At 41.0% G+C, this 22,050-nt stretch overlaps 1 protein-coding gene across 3 annotated transcripts in view; it reads left to right on the top strand.

Annotated features, from left to right (window-relative positions):
* The first annotated feature begins 667 nt into the window (after window positions 1-667).
* large2 (LARGE xylosyl- and glucuronyltransferase 2) overlaps window positions 668-22,050 on the top strand; it is a 59,999-nt gene continuing 38,616 nt past the window's right edge. For all 3 annotated transcript variants that reach the window (XM_016666867.1, XM_007543432.2, XM_007543433.2), the window contains exon 1: window positions 668-1,184. The gene's annotated coding sequence lies outside the window, so the exon portion shown is untranslated. The remainder of the gene's footprint in view (window positions 1,185-22,050) is intronic.

Genomic DNA, 22,050 nt, shown 5'->3' with positions numbered 1-22,050 from the left:
GAACAAGTTGTTCAATTGTTTGGACCGTTTCACTCAGTGCAGTGTGAAAGTCAACCATACCAACTGAAAATGTCACAAATGTTGCAATTTTGGTCCCCAAACAGACCAGGTCTACTGGACTATACAGTCTGGAAACACCGTTAGAGTTTAGCAGCATCAAAAGTGTCAAAAGTCATTCAATGGCAAACCAATTTTGCAAAGTTATCAGGTGTGAAAACATAGTAAAATTGGTTAGAGGTTGTTCCCCATGATTTTGCCGTTCTGGGCATTGAGCCACGTACTTATACATTTAACTTAGTATTTTCTGACTAAAACTGGTGGTTTGGGTTGCTCATATGAAAGTGTTTTAAACTGAGCTGAGCTTCAGGAGGTGACTCAGTTTTAAAACGCTGTGAAATGCCTTTAATGTGGTTCAGTCAGGTGTGGACAGAAGTGTCTCTGTGGCTGAATAAGCTTGGCGGAGAGCGTGTCTGTTCGTGTTAGAGGGTGAATGTGTGCTATTGGCTCCTGTTGGGAAGCTCCGCGCTGCCAAACTCCCTGCAACAGAGCTGGGCGGAAGAGAGGGAGAAGGGGCGGGCCGAGGAGACAACAGAGCCGCTGCCATTGGTTGGTTTCTACGGGGGGCGGGGCTTTAGTGACAGAGGCTGTGCTTCTGCAGGCTGCCTCATTTCTCCAGAAGGAGCACAGCGGGCGGATCGGAGCGAAGTGATACTGACCGAATCTTAACGGAGCCTCAGACCGGGGCAGACCGCGGCCAGTTCGGGGCGAGCTGGCACCAACTGTCCTCAAGAACCAGCGGAAACCGGATCTGACAGCTACTGGCTCTGCCACACCGGCTAGGAGTCGACCGTCCGGGGCTGAACTCCGGGACGGAGTCGGCCTCTGTCCCCCCGGAGCTCCGCAGTACTTCGCGGGGGTTTGTGCTCCTTCGGCCGGCTTTGCTCGCGCTCTGCCTCCGCTGGATGTGCTAGCATGACCGCATAAAGGCGGCTTTTGGGAACCTGCTGGAGCGGAGACCGACCTTCTGGATCGGAAACAGTGCTATCTTTATCTTCTTTTTATTTCCCGAGGTTTTCCCGGTGATTCCACATGGATTTTTGAACGTTTTACCGACCTCCTTGGATTAGCATATGGATATTCTGCGCTGAGGACACAAGTCGAAGGAACAACCTTGAGATTTTCAGGTGAGGGTGATTTTTTTTCTTCTGTTCTGCCTCCCATCTGAGCGAACAGAAAGCAGTTTTAGCCTCTTATCATTCAGGTGATGTGAGCTGGTAACTCTGCTGGTGATGGTGTGTGTGTGTGTGTGTGTGAGTGTGAGGTCCATGTGACCTGTGTGTTTGTTGAGATCTAATTGAGCTGCATTCTTATCCAATGAACCCTGATCAGTACTCCCCACGATCCCGCACATTCACGCATCTTTATTTAGCTTTCTTTCTTCGGTCTTAAATTCGTGACTGATGACCCAGTTCTGTTTGGATTGAATAATCCTGGGAATAATCTTGTGCAGATTCCTACTTTGTTTTCCATCTTATATTTTAATATAAGATAGAATCGGCTGTATGGAGCAAAAGATCATTTGAATATTGTAAAAAAAAACAACAAAAAAAAACTACCATGAATTAATCTGTTGCAGTTTATATAGTAATCCAGTACCAATGATTTTATTTTTTTAATCCTGATGTCAAATCCATTTGTACAATCTGTGCTCACCCTGACTTGCTCTACATAAAGGAAAATATTTGTTGTCATATTTAATCTAATACTGTATTATGTATATTTTTTAAAGCAGTAAGACATTTAAATGTTTCCAGAAATGACTGAAAATGCAGAAGCGCACACAGATTGGGGCATTCTGAGTCATGCTGGGGTTTAGTTTGACCTCCTCGGGATGACTGGTCTGCATCTTCAAAACATGATAAATTATCTTGGACAAACTTCAGAAATAATCCACCTCTGATTTCTAGTTCTCAGGCTGTCAGTTTACTTTGAAATCTTGTGTCCATGCCTGTTCCACTCATGCAGCAGGGTTGGTCTCCATTCCCTCAGTCATGCTGTTTTTCCTGGGTGGAGACGGGCTCTCCGCCTTACGGTCCGTTACATCGCCACGTTTTGGACCCAATCTTCCAAAGTCAGAACCGAGCAGAGCTGAAAGAAGCGGCTCAACACGGATTGAGGCAACCTCAGGTTGATGGACTCTGGACGAAGATTCGTCCAGTGGTCAGACTTGGGCTACGTTCAAATGCAACTCATGTTCGACTTCTTCATGGATGTCTGAGCGACCAAATTCTTTTTACCAATTTGTACCACTTCTATATGGAACTAAATCAGAAAGGTCAACATGCGTCACAACTCTGCACAGAAGGTATAGCTATTAGTTGTATTTTGGTTTTTCTTACCTTCATTCTTGTTATAATCTTTACATAATACCTCTGACTCAAATTGGATTTTATTTTTCGTCCATATGTCACTTCCATATGTTGCACAAAATCAGATTTGTGTCCAGTAGTTTTCGGAGAATTGTCATCTTGACTTTTACATCATTGATGTGAGACATGCGTCATAATTCTGCATCAGAAGAAGCCAGAAGCAGTAAATCCAGATGTAAACTATGGCTGAAGCCGTCTGAGCCAAAGCCAGACGGTGGCGGCCATTTTTACTTCCATAAACAGCTGTGTGACGTCAACGTTCTTCTTCTGCGCATGAGTTACATTCAGGTCTTAAACTGTTCACACAGAAGCGTAGTATGGTGGTCGTATGAACAACCATACAAAAACTGTAATTTAATTTAAAAGAAAATCAGAATTGAGCATCAAGAGCTGCAGTGTGAATGTAACCTTTGTGTGACCTCCAATAGCGCTCTTGCTAGCAGTTTTGTTGTTTGTTTCAGTGTTAGCTTTTAACTGTAGCGCACCGTTTTGGGGTCGTTTTTGATGTAATTCTTGTTCAGCTAGCACCTTCTGTGATTTTTCTTCAGTTTTGTGTCCTAATCCCAGTATTAAAAACTTGACTTTATTTTTAAAAAAGTTTTGAATTCCTCAAAAAGTGTAATTTAATTAAGTAATCTAATTTAAGAACTGCATAGTCACAGATTTTTCTGTGGAATGTAGCTCGAAATTATTGTGAAGAATTTGCCTATGTGGATTTTTGTTGAATATCTAAAGCATATTTTAAAAACCTGCAGCTTAGGAAGCTGAAATACCAAGACACAATGCTACCTAGCATGCTATTAGCCAATCCAGGAGCGCCATTTGTTCTCCTTGGTGCTGCTAAGGAAGACATTCGACGTTAGCTACTGTGGTAACGCTGAGAAGGACTTCAGCGAAGTCTGTTTTTTTTTGTTTTGTTGTTGTTGTTGTTTTGGTTTCCCTGAATCATGAGATTGTGTTTTCCTCTTTTTCTGTTTATGGTTGTACGTATGCTGCCTCTTTCCTTGTGTCTTTGGCTCCACCTGGTGATTGGGAGTTGTATCGCAAGCTCATTGCATTTGGATATTGTTACAGGTTTTTCACTAGATTCTTATCCGAGTTTGAACCGTATTAAATTAATTTACCTTTTCAGGCAACTGACTCTTTAGGTTTTTCATGAACTGGAGGTTCAAATGAAACAAATGTAATTATTTTTCTGTTACAAATGAGAGTTAATCTCTATAATAGGCTGAATAAAGAAACTAAAACAATATTTGCTGATTAATAAACTCATTTCATGAACCCTAAAAACTGTACAGCTTTTTTATTTAATGCCCAGCCATGAAGTGCTGAGAATTAGCTGTTGCTATTGCACCATGATGCAAACATGGGACTGCTGTTTTATTCAGTTTGTCTATGTCGATGTGTGTCTGTCCCTATCAAATAAACTTAAAAAAAATGCTGGATCATTTTGGACAACTAAAGCTAAAATAAAAACACTTATGCTTTCTCAAAGAACTGGATTGCATCAGAACCTGCAAACTGAAGTGATAAACAGTGTGAACATCTGTACAGCTGTGTATCAATTACAAACGTGCACAATCTGCTAATGTCAAAATAAAACAATTTGGCAATTGTGGTAAAAAATCACACGAGTAAAGTTGTTCATGCAATAAGTAATTGAAAAACATGCAGCATCATCATCCTCCCACCACTTCCTGTTGTCTTCTTCATCATTTCTGCCAGTAGTAACATCCTGTTGTTGATCACATGACTCCTGTGCTTCCATTGCAGCTTTCCTAATTTCAATACAGCCAAAAAACCACTTCATCCAAGCACAAAAAAGTGATTATTTTAATCTCAAAATTGTCATGTTTCTATTATCCAAATTAGTTTTTATAATTCCATTTTGTGCAGTTTTATGGCCAACAGAAACGCAGCCCGTTAGCCTCTGCAGTCCTGATTTAACAGCTGCTTGTCCTTTAACGCCTGTTTGCTCAGTTTCCCATTTGTTGCCGTTTCCAGGACAAACCTGCAATAATTAAATCAGCTGTTTGTCCCTTTTCTCCTTTCACTCCTTGTAACACCACCGCTGGAGTTTCCACCTCTGCACCCGCCACAGTGCAGTTTAAATATTTATCAGTTGTTGGGAGGTGTGCCGGAGCGCTCTGCCTTATTTAACCCGTCCAGGATGCGGAAAAAAAATAAATAAAAATCAGAGTCAGGAAATGGAAAAACTTCCTTTTTGCATTTGCTCAAACCCTTCCAAGTGTGAGTCTAAAATTCCTGACGATTCCCCAGAGTTTGGCCGGCAGCTGCAGCAGAACCATTTCACACTTCACCTCCAGCACTTGATGTCGATGCTGCGGTTGGCGAGGTGAGGGAGGGAGGCGGCCAGGCGTGTCGGGGAGCGCGGACCGGGCCGGCGCCGGGCTTTCCGAGGCTCTCCCTGACATCCAGGCATGAGTTTGCATATTAAGGTGATTTTATTTGCTGCGTGGAGACCTCTTCAGCGTAAAGAGCTTTTATAAGATGTGTGTTGAGGATGTGTTGGTGTAAAAGGAGAATTAAAGCCCAGGAAGGAAAAGTCTGATGTCACATTTTTAAAGGAAGGATGGAGATTCTTAATCCACATTTAGAGGCTTAAAGTTAAGATTTAAGATCTTATTCTGGATCCCTTGACTGCATGAAAGTCGTGTTTTATAAAAAGCAGATAAATCTGGGATTAAAAATCTTGTTAGTTGTGTAATTTCTGCCTTATTTTAGGGCTTTAGCCCAACTGGAGTCAGTTTAGACGTTGAACATGCCGTGCCAGAAGGATTAAAACGTTTCCATTTAAGAAAACTCAGCAGATTGCATCGAGCCATCAGCTGCGTTTCCATAGACCAAGTAACTGCAACATGTTGTCAAAAATAAATTTGCTCCATGAAAACATCAATTTCGAAAAAAAAAAACACCTCTTGTTTTTCAATACAACATTTTGGCGATTGAGTTTTTTTTTTTTTTGCCATATCGAAATTGGTTTATTTTGCAAAACTGAAACTGAAAACATTCACACCGGATGTTGCCACTGGCAAAAACTATAAAGAAGACGACGACAGGAAGTAGTTGGAGGATCATAGCGCAGCATGTTTTTAATGACTTATCACATAAACAAAGTTATTCATGTGTCATTTTAATGACATTTCATATGTAATGGAAACGCTGCAGTTGCAAAATTCAGTTTTTTGACATTATTGGAATATTGACAAAATTTGCAAACATTTGTAATGGAAATGTGTTTCCATCAATATTTTTCATGCGCATTTTTTTAGAAAAGGTTGATGGAAATTTGAAGTAACCTGCTCTCCTCCAGGTAGGAACCTCAGCCAATCAGAACGCCAGACCAGATGTAGCTTCTGTGGAGAAAAAAAACAGAGAAAACACAAAGCTAAGGGTTGAAGTAACAGCAAAGATGCAAATTGGAGAGTAGTAGGAGAAGAAAGTAAGGATAAACGGTCCTCATGAAGCCTTCCTGTTATCTGCTGACGTCTCGACTTGCTGACTATCTGGTTGCTTCTATTACTGTCAGCTGATTGATGGGTAAATGGTCACCTGTCGACCAATCAGGCTGAGCTCCGCCCACTTTTAGGCACCAGTCAGTTTCCTGCTATGATTCAAATCCTCTTATATCCATCATGATGTGATCAGACCAAAGCAACAAGGTTTTACTTCCCTTTGCTTTAATAGTTAAAAGTATTTTGATGAACTTAATGGAAAAGATGCACAGAAAGTGAAGCATGGCAGAGATCTATTAGTTATTTAGTGATTACTGCAAAGAAATCAGTAAAACATGAATGTGTTAAACCGCCATGCTTTGGCTTATTCATAATAAACATAATGAAAGCTGCATTAGTGCCTGAAGCTAACTCATATTTTACTGCTTTTCTGTGGATAAAGACTAATGAGAAACTAGACCTTGTCTGGTTTCTGGCAGGTAAATATTTCACTTCTGAGTTTCATGTTGTCAGTTTAGTTTTGTTGTCAGTCTAAACAAAGAACGTTTAAAACGCTTCATTAATGGCTTCATTAATAGCTTTATTAATGTATTTATTTTTTTTATTAATGTCTGTTAATCACAGCCAGTTGTTCGTTTATGACCTCTGACTATTTTTCTTTAAATCAAATTACAAATTATTAAATATATTTTTTAAAAATTTGATTTTTTTCTCAATTGTCTCTTTTGGGAGTTGACCTGAATTCAAAGTTCAACTAAATTTGGACTCGCAAAACAAGATGGCCGACAATATAACAGTAAATGTGTGCAGATGGGTTTTGTGAGCTGCTGTTAGCTTTAGCAGGTTTTACAGAGCAGCGTTTCTCCATCTCAGTGGTTTGTTTCTGCTTCAGGTGTTGAGTAAAAGTCGTCGTTTGTTTCTTTACGTCTGAAGTCTTGAAACCGAACCAATCTGGACCTTTTTCTGCTCTTCCAGGTTTTAGTTTCGTTGAGTTGTGCTCTGATAATAACTGACGCTGTATGCAGGTGTGTGATCCAAAAAGCTAACAGCGCCCCTCCCCCGCCTGCCACCTCCAGTCGGATGCGGTATAATCCGCTTCGGCGCCGTTTAGCACGTTTGGGATTAGCGGGAATACTAACAGCAGCAGCAGGACGTAATCCCTGCAGCGAGGCGCGCTTCCTGCTGGGAACGCCGCTGTTTCTACACCAGACTGAGGTGAAGACCAGGTGCTGACGCTCCTGATGATGGGATGAGTCACTCCCAGACATGTCATCATGGTCAGTGTGACCTGTTACCGTGGCAACGCGTGGCTGCAACGTTAATTACTCATGAAGAAGAGGAGAAAGAATCTGGAAGGTTCATTTATTGCTGTAGGAGTTTCTCAAAAATCCTGAAAACCTTAGATGTGGTCATGTTTGGGTTCCTCATGTTCTTCATCTCACGGCAGATTTTCCGTCCTGCTGCTGATCCGTTTCTGGTCCTGTTAACCAGCTGGGAGACGGAACCATTAAACGGGCCCTGTCCGTATTACGGGTGCACCGATTTATCAGCCAGATAATTTATCGTCTGCAGGTTTCCTTCATTTTGGGCTTATCATGAACTGATATTTGCTGATATTAAGCTGTGTAAAATCAGCCGCTGTCCTCTCCTGCTCTGCCACCAGGTCACGTCTGCTTGTTCTCAGTTAACGATAATCACCCCACTGTTACAACTCACCGACTTTCATGCTATATTTAGCAACAGTTCAGACAATAAAATTGGTATGGCCAAAATCGGAAAGAAAAGTAAAGAGTTTGTTTCCTAACTGGATGGTAAAATGTTACAGAACTGAAACATGTCAAAATGGATGCCTTTTGCTGCAGTTTCATTAACATGTTCTGCATTTCTTATTCTTTTATTTTATAGTAGCTCTTAATAATTAAACAAGGGTTTATTTCAGTAGGGTTAATAATTTACAATTTCACATATTTTGTGTGACTGCCTGCTATCTTATCTGAGTTTAAAATAAATAAATTGGAGTGATGAAGTCAAGAATTGAATAACGTTTATTTTTTTTAGATTTATCAGACACATTAGGTGTCTTTGTATCGTTATTGGATCAGTACCTCTGACACCAGCGTGAAGTTTACTGAGTATTTGATCGGAAAGGAAATCAGTGGGATATCACTAGTGGGTACAGAGGCCCGCAGTGGCCAAAATACCTCAGGAACGGCTGAGTTTTGGCTGCAGACGTTTGTTTCATGCGTAAAGACGATGTTGATGTTGTCTTTATGCTAAGATATATTTGTCCTGAAGCTGAAAACCTCATAGCTGTGGATCCATTTCAGTGGCAGAACAAGCCATTTCTTTTTCTGTGTGCGCGTGTGTGTGTGCGTGCGTGCGCGTCTGTGTGTGTGTGTTATATCCTGCCACGCATCATCGGCATGCTGTTAGTGTTCCCAGATTGAGTAGGAGAGTCTGCTTTTACAACCAGAGGAGAGATTATATAACTGCCATTTGACTGCAGTATCACTTCATTGATCAGGGGAGATAATGGCTGGAATCACATTTAGAGTCTTTAAAAGCTTTTTAAGGCTCTAAAGTCTGTCTGACCTTTGCAGGTGTCGTCAGTGTTTCTCTGCTTTAGATCCACCAGGAATCCTTAGAAATGAGTTTTAAGACCTGACGTCTGTTTTAAGACGACCTCATAAACCCTGACTGCTTCCTGGACCAGGATGGTCCAGGATATTTCCTGGATTTTGGTGTCCAGATCAGCTCCTCCTTTGTCTTCTCCATCTGCAGCCTGTAAACTCCTGTAATGACTTCTTCCTGCTCTATTATGTGCTAAGCTGAAAACGAGCCATTAAAAAAAGGCGATCAATATTCCAAAAGTATATCCGATACAGTAATGCAGCGTGCTTCTGTTTAATGGGCCTAATGTAATCTCTGGCTAATGCAGCTGATGGAGTTTTAATACGTTTTGTTCTGCCTCTAAACTTTTATGAATCGCATCATTTTTTTGTAAAACGTTTAAGATATTCTGCCTGCAACGTCTTGGGAGGTTAACATGGGAGAGAACCAACTCAACATGTTTATCAGTTAATATCTATTTTCTATTTAAAACATATTAAAATAGTGCTTAGAATGGTATGGCAATGGTGTCAGTTTATCCTGGTGCATGAGTTTTTAGTTTGTATGTAAATGGTTTGCCATATTCCTGCAGGTTTCTATGTTATGCTGATGACTGTTATGTATCTGCACCAGTTTCAACTCAACTGTTCTGGTATTTGGAGTCCGTTTCAACCAAATAAAGACTGACCAATCTGGATTTACTGACCAATCTGGATTTACTGACCAATCCGGATTTACTGACCAATCCGGATTTACTGACCAATCCGGAGACCAATCCGGATTTACTGACCAATCCGGATTTACTGACCAATCCGGAGACCAATCTGGATTTACTGACCAATCCGGATTTACTGACCAATCCNGGATTTACTGACCAATCCGGATTTACTGACCAATCCGGAGACCAATCTGGATTTACTGACCAATCCGGATTTACTGACCAATCCAGATTTATTGACCAATCCGGATTTACTGACCAATCTGGATTAGGGAATGACCTTTTTAAAATTAACATCATTTATGTAAAGTTTGTTTGAATTAAACAAAACGACGCACCATATTCACATCATATCTACCAATTTTACTCTGATTTTCCCGTAAAACATATTTGACTCAACTTGAATCTAGTTTTTTTGTTGCTTTGACTCAATTAAGTTGAATCAACTTTAACTGTTGAGTACAAAATGCATAAATAAAAGCTTTTGCTACAACTTCAGTTAAGTTGCCTTAACTGACTTTAGTAATTATGTTAAACTAAAAATGATTAGTTAAGAGACATTTTTAAAAGTTGCCCCAACTTATTTAGGTTTTTACTTTATTAATTAAATCAAGTCGCCTTCAAATTCAAACATCAAATTTTACATTTTTATAATTTTTTAACTAATTTCTAAGTAAAATCAGTTTTTTAATGTTATTTTAAAAAAAACTTTAAAATGATAATTTTGTTATAAATTATGGTATGGAGTCTAAATTAGATACAAAGTTTTATGGTCATTATTTTATTCAAGACAGATAAATTATCACAATTCATACAAAATTAAAATTTAGCAAATTTACAATTAATAACCCAAAAAACAAGAAATTCTATGTTTTTTAATAAGTTCAAAGCCTTATCTATGTTTTGTATCTTATCATAGACAGATTTAATTTAAAAAATAGTTTATTGTTGAGCAGGTAAAACAAAAGATAAAAAATAAATGTTTCGTTTTTAATTTAATGAATTTTGTGGCCCACCAGTAATTTAGATTTGCCTGTTTTGGCCAGCTGGGCAAAAAGTTTGGGATCAGGAACAAACCTACCTGGCCTGTAAATAATAATAATAATAATAATAATAATAATAATAATAATAATGACACTTTCTCCTCCAGTGAACAAATATAGAAAAAGTTAGAAAGTGTCATAATATGTTAGCATTGATAGAAAGTCATTATTGCCTCTTCCAGACCTTTAATGACCGTACTGCTGTTGTAGTTGAGTGCGATCCGGTTTGAAGTGCTGGCCCGGTCCAGCAGGAAGTGGGCCGGCAGCTGGATGTATAAATAGCAGAATTAATGACTTATATTTGCTGATTATGCCCGTCTCTCCTCTCTAATGCAGTTTCCCCTCCGCGCCTTCATCCATCCACTTTCTATCTGTGCTAATGGCTTCTCTATTAACCCCACCTGATGGCAGTGTGGGTAATTACAAACATATTTACGGCCTGTGGACACACACAATGAGAAATAAATAACGTGTTTGACCAAGCAGAAAGAGACATTAGGCGGGCGGGCCTCAGATTTAGCTCGGCGCGCTGCACTCACTCACCCAGCCTGACTTTGCTCTTTAATGGAAACGGTTGCCAGAAGGTGTAGCTGTCACGTCCTGAACGCTCTGTTCTCTGCAGCTGAGTAGCTACTCCATGTTGGGCTCACTTTTTAATGGTCTTGTGCCTCTGCTGTGTTGTGTAACGGGATATTTAAAAATAAAATCGATGTGGACTGTGATGTAAGACGAGTGGCTCGCACTTTCCACCTTCATCCACCGCTTCTGTTCCAGCATCCAAGATGTTTGTGATGCTTGTGTCCAGGTTTATCTGCAAGACACGATTTACATCTGAAATGTGATCAAATGTCTATCAAAGTTGGTTTAGTTATCCTGAAATTTGAGTACTTGAGGCGCCCAAATCATCAGAACTCCACTTCTGTACGTTTATGGTTCTGTTTCCTAGAAAGTCCGGTTCATTTGGGACTGAAGTCGGACTAAATAACGAACTCCGGTCGGCCTTCAAACCTCGGTCTCTGCTCGGGTTGAAGTGAACTCTGGTGCGGTTTGAATGCATATGTGAACAGAGATCGCTCCAAAAGTAGGAAGCAGACTACAGCACAGGGAATTCTGGGTAAATGCAACCAAAACAAACGTGTTAGCTTAGTGTTAGCAGGAGAAATGAGAAACAAGAGAAATCCTCCAACCGCTAAAATCTGACACCACTCCGTTGTTTCCTCCATTTCCATTTTCTTCCATTTATTGGTGTCTTTCATCGTCAGAGGTTTTAGTGTCGTTTCCTTCTTGGTGCTTGCCTCTGGTTCCAAAACTAGATTGCTAATCCTGAATTAGCTGCCTTTAAAACTCTGCAGAAGCAGAAATCACACCTCATCAGAGCAAAACGCAGGAATTTCTCATTTATTTACAGGAACTGCATAGAATGAGTTTTTTTATACAGTCTGATCACAAACAGTTTTGTCTGGTAAAGTTTCACCCTGTTGACTTTCTAACACCAGATTAAATGAAAGCTGCAGCCTGAGGTGTTCATGCTGCTGCTGATCAGCTGTTCTGCTCGTTTTGGTTCACATATGTAGCTCCAAGCATTTCGTCCTTCCACTGCATGTCCGAGTCACCAGAAGGTAGAAGCGCGGCGCCTGGACGCTGCGTTGTGTTCACAAACCGACCTCAGGTTTGTTGTTCGGCTGAACCGGAGTAATTTCCCCACAGCTCTGATTGAGACCCGGCTCCTTTCCGCTGGTTGGTTGTCTTATTTTAGCCTCAGTGAGGATTAAATGTTAGCAAGTGTGAGTGAAGTGCTGCAGTTGGAAGCTGTTTGTTGATGCTTTTGATCTGCTGCGTGTCGTGAATCAGAAACTGTCCCGTCCAATTATTCTTCATCACCAAAGGTTTTCTCTCAGGTTAGAAACATTATTTCATTTTCTGTTTAAATTATTGGCAGTCCAGTTCAACACATGCAGTGACGCTTAGAAAGGAAACTTGCCGAGTTTAAACTGAACTCTAATGTAATTTATTCTAAATGCCGTTTGAAAGCCTGTTCCTGCTAACTACAAATCAGTTAGTCGCATGATAAATTAAAATGAGCTCCACCGTTTCCCTTCTGATGATTAACATTTTTTGATGATGGTCAGTTTTATTTCAAAATCCATTTTATTTATGGTTTCGGTTGTAAGTGGTTTTTATTTCTGTTTTATTTATTGATGGCTCAATATTTAAAATGTCTTCCAGTTAAATCTTCTGTACAGAAATACATTTTATTGGTCTTTGATAGTTGTTTAATTAATGAAACACTGACCGACAGTTTGATGTTTGAATGACGGCGTTTAGAAGAATGTAATGTTGATTTTTGTGTTTTTATGGTGTAAAGCAGTTTGAGATGTGATATACAAATAAAATTAGATTTGATTTCATTATTACACCATTGACTCAAAATGACAATATTATTCTTTATTATTGTAATTACTGGGACAATTTATCAACCAGCAAAATGTGTTATTATCAGAGGCCTTGTTGTTTTTCAGTTTATATAAAAATTTAACCCAAAAACTAACAGAATATAGAAAACTGTTAAAGGTGGATATGTACAATAATCTTATGATTATCTTCTTCATGAATGTAAAACTAAATGTTTGTAGATTTTATTTAATTTCTTATGCAAAACACAAAGTATTTAGTTTTTTCTATGCATGAAAAATATATTTTAAGTACATTTTAAGTCTTAATTGGATGTAAATGGGGAGTTTTTCGACTCTGTTGAATCCAGCAGCTGCAGGAGGAAGAGCGACCTTCCTCCTCTTCCTCGGTTTACCTGATGCTAATCAGACTGAAGCTTCGCAGCAGCAGCTGATCAGATTCAGCTTCCAGCTGCTTGTTGGCGACCAGCTGCTGCTTTCTTCCCTCCAGGCCCGGTTCTGTGTCCTGGCAGCACCTGTAGCTCATCACCACCATCACTACGCTGAAGTAAATCTCAGCGTTGTTGGAGGGAAATGCGTTCTGACATCTGATTCTGTGCTCCCTTCATCTCCAGCATTACCAGACGTCCTGTTCCTGTTGGAGATGTTAAAGAGGAAGAGAAGGTGTCTCAGTTAACCTGGTGGTTTTATTAATTATCTGTGTTACAACGTTTATTATTAGGGGCGGGACTTTATCACATTAATTAAAGCCGCAGTACTGTGTTTTCTAGACACAGAGTGTCATTTTATAGCATAATTAAGTATCTATTCTAACTTCAGTCGTCATAAAGATGCTACATATATATCAAATATGACTTAAAATAAATGTTACTTCCTCATGTAACACCTTGAAATTGGGCCTCTGTCTCTTTCTGTAACTCCAGGAAGTCATCCCAACATGGCTCCTCTATTAACCCTTTCACGTTTTTACCAGCGTTGCTCTGAGAAGCAGCTCCTATAAGGAGCTCAGCAGTCCCACCAGCTGTTTGCTAATTGCTGTTGGCTAGTCTGAAGGAGCTGAGTGAGAGAGGCGGAAGCTCGTTAGCTAGGAAGCTGCAGCTCCTGGGAGGAGCTGCGCCTCGAAGGCGGAGCTAGATCCACCCAGGGATGGTTGCCATGGTGATTATAGGATTTCTCAAACATGCCTGAAAGGATCAAAGCAACACTCCAGGTATGTTTTTCATGAAGGAATAAAATTATAGCAGCTAATGCTAATGACTGTCCACGGTTCACTTTTAGCTCCTGGAACTCTGATGAACTTCAATCTGAATAGCAGATTAAAAACATGATATCTTTGTAGCTGAGCTCATATTCAACAATTTAGCAGAACAAATACTTTGAATTGAAAATGTTGCTCATTTTGTTGATGTATGGTAACTTGATTTTAAAATTTAAATCTTTTCCAACTCTAATATTAATGTTTTAAAATGTTTGGCTCTTATTGCGTGCAGTAACAGATGATCAGGATTATTTCTCCTGAATGTCGGGACCTGAACGGCTTCGTCCGTCAGTGGAACATGTTGCTGTCGCAACAAGCAATAAATCACTCGCATTAAATTAACTCAATAATTTCTGCTTTCATTAATTATTATTAGTTACAGTGACAGACCTGCTGCTGCTGCTTCCAGATGTTTGTGGTGTGAAATGAACTCAGATGTTCTGGAGATGCTCGGCTGCAGAGCGAGTCTGAACTCTGATCGATTACATTCATAATATTTTATTTATGAGTTGCATGTGTTTAGCTGCTCGTCCAGCTGCGTGTCTCTGCATGGAGTCGATCCGTTCCTCCCATCAGGAGTGGGGGTGTTTGTCCTGCAGGCTGGGCTGCTGACTGCGTGGCCCCCTGCTGGGCCTGTGAATGCCCCGCAGGGGGCCGGTGGGGGGCAGTGAGGTGTTTGAGCTGCACTGGGAGGGTCTTTAGTCAGATGATCCACATCAGCTGCTGGACGTTGGCGTGAGAGCAGAAGCTGCAGCTCTGCAGGACCTGCAGCTGGCGAGGCGTCTCATTCAGTTTCTCTGTATATTTTGGGGGGGAACAGGCAGGAATTGAACTCTGACTGAACAGATTCAGTTTTGTTGGTTCCTCTGCCTCGTTTGGCTCTGCAGAAGATTATAGATCAGATCTGAAGAGTTGGCTGTTCTGGAGTTCTGTTGTTTAATGTAACTTTAATAGATGCATTGCTGCAACCAGAACAGGCAGAGGTGAAGCTGCTGCCCGCAGAGAAGGCGAGTGGGTGGGGGAGGAGGTCAGAGGTCGGCGGTGGTTTCGGAAAGTTACTGGGAATGTCTGATCTGATAGAAAGATGAAGACGGCTCAGGATCTGGAATTGCAGAGGTGGTTTGGCCGTCTGAGCTGTGTGTGTGTGCGTTTGTTTGTAATACCTTGTGGGGACGATTTTCCTGACATATGCTACGTTGTGGGGACCAATCGCTCCTCGTGGGGACCTGAGCCTGGTCCCCACGAGGGGAAACCCTGTTTTTGGGTCAGGGGTCAGAGTTAGGGCTAAGGTATGAATTGAGTTTTGGTTAGGGTTAGGTATGTGATGGTTAGGGTTAGGAAAAGGGTAAAGGTAAGGTTTAGGCTGTAGAAATGAGTAGAAATGAATGGAAGTCAATGGAAAGTCCCCACAAAGATAGCAAGACAAACGTGTGTGTGTGTGTGTGTGTGCGTGTGCGCGTGTGTGTGTGTGTGTGTGCGTGCGCTCTGGTCTCCACATAATATTCACAGAAACAACCATAAACGTGGCACTGCTCTGCACTGATGTTCATGCTGTGGTTTTCTGGTGGTTTATTTCAAAATAAAAGTCCAAGCTGCACTGAAAAAACAGATTTTGGTTGAACTTTGGTTCAAAAAGTTGTTCTGACGCCTGAACAGGATAAGAACCTGTTGTTTTTAGGGATGAACTAAAATGGATTCTTCCTTCACTGCGGTTCTGCTCTGTTGGGTCTCAGATGGTCACAGTGTGTCGGTTAGTTGGCTGGCTGGATATTCAGGTCAAAGGTCAGATATTTGGAGGTGTTGCTGTATTTGTATTGGAGCAAACGGAGTTTGTTGGATGATTTCTCTAACCACCTTACAGAACCAGGCAGTGGACATAAAACAGATATTAAATATGTAAATTTATTTTTTAATAAATTTCATCATGGAGGATTCAGGAGGTATTTATGCTCAGATCTGCAGCATTTTAATAATTTTTCTAATTACTTGTCCATATTACTGTATGGACCAAACGGTTCAGAGTGGTTCTTCAGACGTGTTTCGGCCCCAGGAGGAGCGAAGCGTCACTCTCCTGGTTTGTTTCCGTCTCCTCTGCTCTGGCTGGACGTGAACTTTGCTCCCAGCACGCTGGCGCCAGACGGGGCTGTCGGGTCCAGACTGACGGCTGCTGATGGATCAGCTTGAAACGATGCAGGTTCAATATCTGCCTCCAGGTGTTCAGGCACAGAATGTATGCTGGAGCCTAAATTCATCTTTCTGCTCTCTATTGAAAACATGTTTAATTGTGAATAAATAACTGAATTAATCAAAAACAAATTCTTAGTTATGCGCACAGCTATGGTAAATTTAAAAATAACCCAAACTAAGCAGAGGAGGCAGCCACAACGGCCCTATAGATGACCTTAGAGGCCCTATAGATGACCTTAGAGGCCCTATAGATGACCTTAGAGGCCCTATTGGTGACCTTAGAGGCCCTATAGATGACCTTAGAGGCCCTATAGATGACCTTAGAGGCCCTATGGGTGACTTTAGAGGCCCTAGTATAGATGACCTTAGAGGCCCTATAGATGACCTTAGAGGCCCTATTGGTGACCTTAGAGGCCCTATGGGTGACCTTAGAGGCCCTATTGGTGACCTTAGAGGCCCTATTGGTAACCTTAGAGGCCCTATTGGTGACCTTAGAGGCCCTATGGATGATCTTAGAGGCCCTAGTATAGATGACCTTAGAGACCCTATTGGTGACCTTAGAGGCCCTATTGGTGACCTTAGAGGCCCTAGTATAGATGACCTTAGACACCCTATTGGTGACCTTAGAGGCCCTATTGGTGACCTTAGAGGCCCTAGTATAGATGACCTTAGACACCCTATTGGTGACCTTAGAGGCCCTATTGGTGACCTTAGAGGCCCTATAGATGACCTTAGAGGCCCTATGGGGGACCTTAGTGAGCTAAGTGACTTTTATCATCCAGTTTTTGGTAGAAAAAGAGAAAAACAGTAAAACACGCAAATGGAAATGATTGAGCTCATTTTAATTTATCATGCGATTAACTGATTTGTTGTTTTTTGTGACAGGCCGAGTTACAAGGATTGATGCTAAAGTTATTCCAGCACTAAATGAGACTTCGAACAGTATTGATTTGTCATCAGCTGCTCCAGGTTTATCTGCACTTGCTGCCGTCCAGCAGGTTTTCAGGCTGTGACACAGACTGACCAGATGTGATACCTGGGATGAATAATCTGCAGAAAGCGTTGGTCGCTGATCAAAGACCGAAGCGTTTGGGTTCCTGCAGGAGGATGGAGGCTCTGAGTCGGACTGTAGAGAAGCAACCAGTGTTGGTTTGGCTCCATGCAGCCATCATGTGCAGAGTTTTAACACCGCTTGTCCTGGAGGATGGAGTGTGTGTGCGTGTGTGTGAGAGATGTGGAGCATCACAAACGGTGAATGCTGCTGCTGGTACTGCTGATCAGAGGACGCAGAGTCAAGCTAAAAGTCTTGAGTCTGATGTTTTGTTTGAACTAAACCGTCTTTTGAAGGACAATTTTGTTTACAGAAACTTCATAATGAATTTTATTTTTTGTTTCCGTTTTATTTATTTTGGATTTTAAAATTACCTTCGAGTTCCTGCGTTAAAAGTTCATTAGAATTAATGAACTTTTAATTCTAAAAAAGTTTCTAAAAAAGTAACAATAACAATTGTTATTGCAGTTGTTTATTGCAATAACAATATAAGATAACAGGAAGTGAGCCAGTCGCGTTGAAAACTTAAATTCACATGACAGATTATTCTTTGTTCACAGATCTGCATGCTCACATCAGTCTCTCTGCTCGCTCAGGTTGGCAGCACAAATACAACGTCGCACACAGAAGGCTGTTCTTCTTATAGCCTGCTAACGCTAATGCTAGCTAGCATCTGCCTCGGCTAGCTGCGTCTCCGGTAACGTAAACATTAGCTCGGTGACGCGCTCCAGTCGGTCAGCAGCTAATGATGTTTAAAACTCCCAAAGCTGATGGTTTTGTCAGGATTGTTGTTTTTTCTCCATTGTTTCTGCAGTGAGAGCATCATATCAGTAAATCTGAAAATATGATGAAATGCAGTTACTGTGTGCAGTTCAATGATATGAATCACACTTCTTTATAAATCTGAATGTTTCTGAAGAGCAGTGTTAGCCATATGCTAACACTGCTCATATGGTTGCCTGAAAAAGATAATAAATAGTTCAGTTTTATCGTTTTCACAACAGTACCACAAAGTGTGGTGATAAAACTGTAAGTCCATGTTGGCCACTGCTACCGTTTAGTGATGAAAACCACAGCAGAGCAGACTGTCACCAACCAAACACAGATTGATTTTATCATTAATAAATATCACACAATAACACAAGTTTCACGATCCTCAGTCATCTTCATCTTCATCAGGTCGTATCAGATGGAGTCTTCTTCAAACCTTCCTGCAGGAATCCTTGGGTTTATTGAGTTCTGCATCTGCATCTACCTGAGCCTCTCCTGCTCCTGAAGGCCAAAAAATCTTTTTCTCCTCCCCACATTTTCTTCTTCATATTAGCTAAATATGAAGTGAGACTCCGGCTTCAGAGAAACCAGGTCACCGAGGGAAGCGGCTCGTTTGCATGCTCTCTCCTGACCCAGTAAGAGAGGATTCAGCTGAAGATCCGACGGAGCGCACCGCTTCCTGCCTGGTGACGGTTCCACTGAGCAGCAGAACCGAGAAAACCTAAGAAATCACCAGGGAGCCTCAGTACAACCCGTATTAATCTAATATTCATCAAACTGTTGTGTTCACTTAATTACCCACAGATGCATGCAGCGATGCTGGACAGTTAGAGATGAATGATAAATGCAGAATCACTATTTTATGAAGCTCTGACTCATCGTTCATGTAACCTCCTGATATCATTCGGGACGACGAACAGGCAGATTTTTATGGATTCTCAAACTAACGTTTCACATCTAATCAGTCAGAATCAGACATTTTTAGAGACGTGTTCACTGCAAAAACACACAGTTTTAGTCTCATTTCAGCAAAAATAAAGTAATACACTTCAATGAAGACAAAACTAACTTAAAAGTTCATCTTATTTCAAGTGAAAAACTACTAGTTCCTTTGTCAGGTTGTTTCATTAAAAATGTGGGGAAAATATCTTGTATTAAGTGAAATAATCTGCTGATGGAACAGTTAGTTTTTCATCCATACTGAGGAATTATTGGCTTAAAACAAGCTCATAATTCTCACAGAAAACTTACTTTTAAGTTAGTTTTGTGTTATTTCATGTGTATTAAGATGTTTGCACTAGAAACCAGACCAAAGTTAGCTGGTAAGATTTTGTGTTTTTGCAGTGAAATTATTAAAACCAAAATAAACCAAAGTCTTTTCATCGTCTCCTTCCTGCTCCTGAAGAGCCAGTCTTTCTTTTCTGTGTGTTTTCTCAGCTCTTTGTGTGTGTGTGTGTGTGTGTGTGTGTGTGTGTGTGTGTGTGTGTGTGTGTGTGTGTGATGTCAGATCTTCACTGCATGAGCGCGCCGCTCCACCTCTGCTCCCACTGCAGCTCAGGTTGGTGATGAGCGCGGCAGATTGGGTTTCACCGTTTTGAAGCCCCCTCACCGTCTCCATGGAGACCATAAAAGGCGTCGGCTCGTCGTTTGGAAAGAGGCTAATGAACCGGATGAGTCGAGCCGGCGCCGAGTCCAATCACTTGGTTTGGTCGGAAACAAAGAGGAGGGAAGAGAAGACGGAAAGAAGAATCCGGTTTAGATTCGGTGGAAACGTTTTGATCCAACCGATGAATTATTAACACACTGGGCAGAAACTACTTACATTTACTTAACTACATGTTTTGAAAAAAATCTACTTTTAGGAATATTTTTACTACGCTGTAATTTTTGCCTTGAGTAACTTTATTATGAAGTATTTTTACTCTTACTTGAGTAAAATATGTGGATTTTCTTCCCACTGAATGAAAAACAAACATGTTTTAACCAAAAGTCCACCAGACACAGACACACACCTGCAGGTTCTGTTAAAGTGTCATATTGACAGAAACTGATTTGGAAACATTTACTTTTGCATGATTTTGTTAATCATATGAATTATTTTTCATTTTCATCCTTAAAATACCAAGATTTCCACATAACTTTTCGTTTGGTAAGCTTGAAGTTTTTTAAATATGAAATGATAATTTGATCAGTTTCCCAGTACTTGAATAGACCAAATTCTTTTTTACTTCTGCATGAGTGCAGTTTTTGGATGCTCCGCCCACCTGGTGATTAAAACTCATTAAATCCTGAACTGGGTGGATAAAACTTCAAACCTTTAAACCAAACAGACCTGCAGCGTCTGTAGCTGCAGGTTTAACCAGAAACCATCACTTTGTTTGCTGGTGTCATACTTTTACCTTTTTTTGACCCAAATTATTGTCAACCTTTGCAAATTTTGCCCATTTTGAAAGTTGCAGTAGATTGTTGCTGGTTTTCTAAAGTTTGAGCTTCTTGATTGTGTGAATCTACACTGAGATGATCAGTTATGATCTGTACTTTTCATCTAATTAGATTTTAATTCTGACAGAAGAAAATTTGTTTTAGAGGAAAAATTTGAATCTCAGAAAATAAAACTGCACTTGGTATTATTATAGTAATGTAACACTAAGCATCTTAAAATGACGCTTTTTATTTATTTCTTGCAATAGTTTATGTTTTTTTCACTCTTTGGTGATGACATAATAACTGCATGAAATAGAGACGTGATGCTGATGGTTGTTTGGCTGGAAACTCACTGAAACCAGCCAGACTCCTGATTTAAAATAGTTCAGAACCGTCTGGAACCGTTCTCATGTTCTGCACAGGCTTCAGGTGTCGCATATCAACGGTCAGAATGACTATAAAGATGGAAGAATATCAGCCGTTATGGTTGTTTTAAACTCAAATATTAGATTTAATTCCATATTTAAACGGGCTCTGATTGGACGGCAGGACGTTGCGGTTCAGGAAGAGGCGTTTGGATCTGGGTGAAGTGAGTTTAAAGCGGGAACAGAGACGCGATCCGGCCTCGGTGGGACTCATTCCCTCTGACAGGTCGGCTCACTGCCTTGGGGCTCAAACTGCGCTCTGTCCATTTTCATTTCACATGTGGAGCCGCGGCTCTCCTCCGGGTCAGACATGATCAGCTCACGCTCAGCTGCCAAGGCTGGAACCAAACTGGCTTCAAGACAGAAGCTCTTCAATACCAGAAGACACCAGCGAGAACTGTCCTGACAGTCCGTCTAAATGATGTAGAAACTTTAAAACGTTCCTGATGGAGCAGTGCAGCCTGGAATATTATCGGAGCTGAATTTAGGAGTTTAACCTCCAAGTCTCAAAGTTATCGACCTAAAGTTTCATATCTGTGTGTTTCTAATTGTTTAGTTTAGATATTAATGATTCATCCTTGGTTATTAGATGTTTGCTCAGCTCTGTTTGTCTTCCTGTTCCCATCTGAGCAGGGAGTCAAAGCTCTGATTGACGAGGTTAATCTTTGTTTAAATGTCAGAGGTTGTCAATATGAGACGTGTGTGTGTGTGTGTGTGTGTGTGTGTGTGTGTGTGTGTGTTCAAGCTGAGCAAACATTCAGCCTGTGTGTCAGATTTCACCTCCTCCTGTGTTAGTCTAACACCGCTGTGCGATGCAGAGCGCCGGATTAGCCCACATCCTGCCTCAATCACCAGAAAAGCTCTGGACGAAATATTCACTGGGAATTTAAGAGTTTAAAATAAAATATGATGCAGGTCATCAACAAACGAAGGAGGAAGAATGTGACAGGAAATAACCAGAACAGAGTTTATGTGGACGCAGGATGTGATGTCACAGCGGTGAGGCGTGTTGGGCGTACTGTGCAGGGTGATGTGTCTGTCTGTTAATCTGCTGCCTCTGGTGGTGAGGAGGTGTAAATGCCTCCGTTTCCTCCTGACATCCGGCCTGAAACTGACGGTGCAGCTGCAGGTGCAGCTCCTCCATGACTGATGCAGCCGTGTTGAAACGTTCATGGAGACGACGGGTCGAGTGAATTCTCGGCCCAGATTCTGTCAGTGATGACAAAATGAAAGGAAAAACAACGTTG

The sequence above is a fragment of the Poecilia formosa genome, unplaced genomic scaffold (genome assembly GCF_000485575.1).
Source record: "Poecilia formosa unplaced genomic scaffold, Poecilia_formosa-5.1.2 Scaffold823, whole genome shotgun sequence".
Taxonomy (NCBI): Eukaryota; Metazoa; Chordata; class Actinopteri; order Cyprinodontiformes; family Poeciliidae; genus Poecilia; species Poecilia formosa.
Note: the sequence above shows the minus strand (reverse complement) of the source record. Positions and strands in the feature narration are given on the sequence as shown.